We start from the raw sequence: 4,181 nt of genomic DNA, 5'->3' as shown, positions 1-4,181 counted from the left end.
TGTGAAATCAAAGTGACAACAGCAACTCAAAAGGTTTGACGGGAAGCCTAGGGGACAGTGAGTTGAAGATAATGGTGATAGAATAATTTGGAAAAGGATAGTGAGATAGCAGCACAACTGGAAGAAAGTAATCAATGTCACTGAATTGTACATGTAGAAATTTTTGAAATGGTGTAGCTGTATTTTTGGCTATGTATATTTTCACCAAAAAGACCCAAAGATCCTCCAAGGTGGTGAAGGGAGAGTGTTGACATGTCATGGGGTTGTTAACCAATGTCATAAAACAATACGTGTACTGACAGTTTCATGAGAAACTATTTTTTCTGTAAAGTTTCATGTAAAGTACAATAAAAAAATTTAAAAAAACTTATTTTGTTATACCAGTCAAAATAAGTTATCCATGCTTTTTCCAGCGTGCTTTTCAAATAAACCAATTTATATCAAAGTGTCTCAAAGTAGCTATTGAAAGCCCATGTCATCCTTAGAGAAATTATGCCACCTAGAAAAACAAGTACACAGAGGAAACCATGTTTCTGAAAGAGGAAAGAACTGAGGCTTAAGACAGCCTCATGAAATGCTGGCAACTGTCAGTCACTGCCTGCAACCTGACAGTCAACAAAAAACTCAGACAGAATGCTCTCTCTAGATCAAAGTCAAAACTCTCAAGACAAAATCTCATCCAGTTTTATAGATGACTCACTGCAAAATTTGTCCATGTGGATGCCATTTTTTGTGAGAAGCACAAACTTACCAATCTGTGGAGGCAGCTCGAACAACAGCCTTAGAGGGCGTATACCTGTATTCTACCTTATGATTCTCCTTTTATGACAATCAACAACAGCATTACACTCTTGAAATAGAACAACACAAAACAAGGCAACACACACACACAAAAGTAGGCACCACAATTCCAAGCTGTTTTCAATAAGGTAGACCCATTTAGAAATAAAAATAAAAAACTACTGGAGGCCTCTGTTGTACCCAGTCTGATTTCCCTCATCCAACCCACTTTGCTTTCCTTTGGGCCAAATCCAAGGAGAATATTAAAATAGAAAACTATCTGAGGCCTCTGTTGTTCCCAGTCCAACTTCCTTTATTGAACCCAGTTTAATTTCCCTTAGACCCAGTCCATGGAGACTATTCAGATGACACAAATGGGAATTCACTATGAAACCTGAGTGGCAAACAGAAATTCCCCAAAGTGGAAATAAAAAGACAGAACAGATGGAAACCCAGTTCTCCAAACAGACAGAGCAGAAGGATGACTGAGCAAGTAAAGGACACCCGTAACTGCTCAGATATAATCCCAGAGAGTTCGACACAAAAGAAGTTGAACTTGATCCTGGGAGAGATTTACCAAGTTCCCCAGCTGTGGTGAGGGAACATTGGGCTCAAAGGGCTCTGTTGGTACCATACTTGATGCCTCATCAAAATTAGGGCACTTGGAAGTTTTTCTGGGTCTCACTTCTGACACCAAGAACTGTTGAAAACATAATCAAAACTCAAAGAAATTGAAATGTAAGGTTTATTCCAAGCAGATAAAACAACAACAACAAAAACAACAAACCCGTTGCCGTCGAGTCGATTTCGACTCATAGCGACTAGGGAGACCAATTTATATCAAAGTTTCTCAACGTAGCTACTGAAAACCCAAATCATCCTTAGTGAAATTATGGCATCTAGAAGGCACACAGAGGAAGCCATTTTTTTTCTGAAAGAGGAAAGAACTGAGACTAAAAGTGACCAGATGTCAGTTCGTAGTTGAGTGCTAAATGCTTGTGCCGCCCAATCTAAATTTCTGGGCTGTCTTCAAGAATGGGATTTAGTGTCATTAGGCCTGCAATTTCCGTGTGACTACAAGAGGCTGGAACTGAGTAGTGGCTCTCCCAGTTATTTCCAAGGACCAGGAACTATTGTATTTGACACAATTACCATCACACTCTAATTTCTCCTTGATGTTGGGACTGAGTTGCCGTTTGTAATCAAGGTTGCACTGTTGTTTAATCTTACAGAAAAGTTAGGACGAAAGTGAAATATTATTTATCCTTGTATCTTTTCTAAATGTAGGCAAATGACAAATAGATTGAAAAGAGTACAAAAGTGAGCATATTACCTGTAGAATAAAAGGATATAAAGATTATACTTACATGTTTAAATTGTAATCAAAGTGTGTCTGGCCCAGCTCACTAATGTTACCTGCCTCGTAGTTAATGCGCCTGCATAGCCCCTCCAGGAATTTGAGAATAATGTAAAATAACACTTCTACTAATGAAAAAGATTGGTTTCAGGGACCTGCTCTGTGGCACTACACTTTCTTATCAGAGGTAACAATGATGTGGGAGGCACTAGCTTGTGTCCTTTCACGTTTTCCCTTCTCCCTGAGCCTTCTAGAAGGGGCTCTTGGCTTTCTGGGTGTACAATTCCACCTTTATCTGGATAGTTCTGCACTCACTGACACATAGGACCCCTACTTCTGGGGCCTGGGCTGTGATTCTGTAATTTTTGGTGGTGTGTGTTCATGCCTGCATACCTGTGTTTGTGTATGTTGGGAGGAATGCTGAGTGAGGAACAGGTAAGATGGGTGGTGTTGATAGGAGCTATTGGAGTTGGCCTATTTCACCAACTCAGACCCAGCTCAGACCCATATGTCAGACACATGAAACAAACAGCACTACGGTCACTTTCTCAGATGCTGCTATGGCCACTATGCTCTTGGCATTGAAGAAACTAAATTGTCTCAGCTGCTAACCAAAAGGTCAGCAGTTAAAATCCACCAGCTGCTCCTTGGAAACCCTATGGGGCCGTTCTACTCTGTCCTATTAAAAAAAACAAAAACAAAAACCCGCTGCCATCAAGTTGATTCCGGCTCATAGAGACCCTATAGGGTCACTATAAATCGGAATGGACTTTATGGCAATGCGTTTGGTTTTGGTTTTCATGTCCATTGTCTTAGTTTTCTAGTGCTGCTGTAACAGAAATACCACAGGTGGGTGGCATTAAAGAATAGAAACTTTCTTACAGTTCTGGAGGTTAAAAGTACAACTCAGGGTCTCAGCCATGTCAATTCCTTCCTTGTTGGTAACCCTGAGCTTTCCTTGGTTCCTTGGCTTGTAGATGATCCTCACATGGTGTCTATCTTTCCCTGTGTGTGCATGCCTCTGTGTCTAATTGTCTCTTTTTATTAGTCAGAAGTGATTAGATTTAGAACCCACCCCACTCGGCTATTACCTAATTAACATAACAAAGAAAACCCTAATTCCAAACCATATTACATTCACAAATATAGAGGTTAGGATTCCAACACATATTTGGGGGGACACAATTTAATCCATAACATCCATGATAATGTTGTTAAAAAATGCACTGTTTACTAAAGATTTGCTAAGCAGTGCATAATTGTATATTAATGTTTGAATTTTTTTCTTGACGTCGAGATTAAATCTAGATCTACAGTCTTATTATTTTTAAATTAAATCAAAACTCTGGAATTGGATTAATGGGTTTCATAGGGACAATCCAGGTTGTTAAGGGCCAGAGTCTGAGATTTTGAATAAGGCCTGGTAAGTGGCCTCTTACTCATTTCCAACAGTAATCATGCAGATGCTGATAATACACTTTGCTATTTTGTAGCTGTCCACGGTGTTGATAAATCAAGATTCACTAAGTTAATTCCTTTGCCGTGTTCTATGCACTGTGAAGGAATAGACGACCCGGAACCTGACTTTAGGCAGACTTACAATCTAGATGGGAAGGCAAGACAAGAAAACATAAAGTGGTTTGCTAAAACATAAACATTGAATGATTGTGTCCATTTGAGGGGCAGTGGCAGAGAAAGACATTTTATTGCAATTGTAGAGGAGAATACTAGAGACATTTCTTTTCCACATCATGTAAACCAGAATTAACTAACATCTTCCTTGGGAAAAACATGAACTCGCATTTCAGCAAATTCAGCCTTCGGGAATGGGTAATAAAGCATAGATAGTACCGACACTGCCTATGCAGGACCAAAGCAATCACTGAAAAATGAGAAAAATAAATCACCTTTTTTACACTCCCCAAGTAATTCCTTTATGCCTAACTCTTATTTTTCTTTGAGAGTGAATTTAGTTAATCTAACTTGTGGACAGACACAGACCAAGAGTACAAATTGGGTCTCTCTCTCTCTGTATATATGTTGT

This window comes from Trichechus manatus, unplaced genomic scaffold, assembly GCF_000243295.1.
Source record: "Trichechus manatus latirostris isolate Lorelei unplaced genomic scaffold, TriManLat1.0 scaffold00119, whole genome shotgun sequence".
In the NCBI taxonomy this organism is placed as follows: Eukaryota; Metazoa; Chordata; class Mammalia; order Sirenia; family Trichechidae; genus Trichechus; species Trichechus manatus.
Note: the sequence above shows the minus strand (reverse complement) of the source record.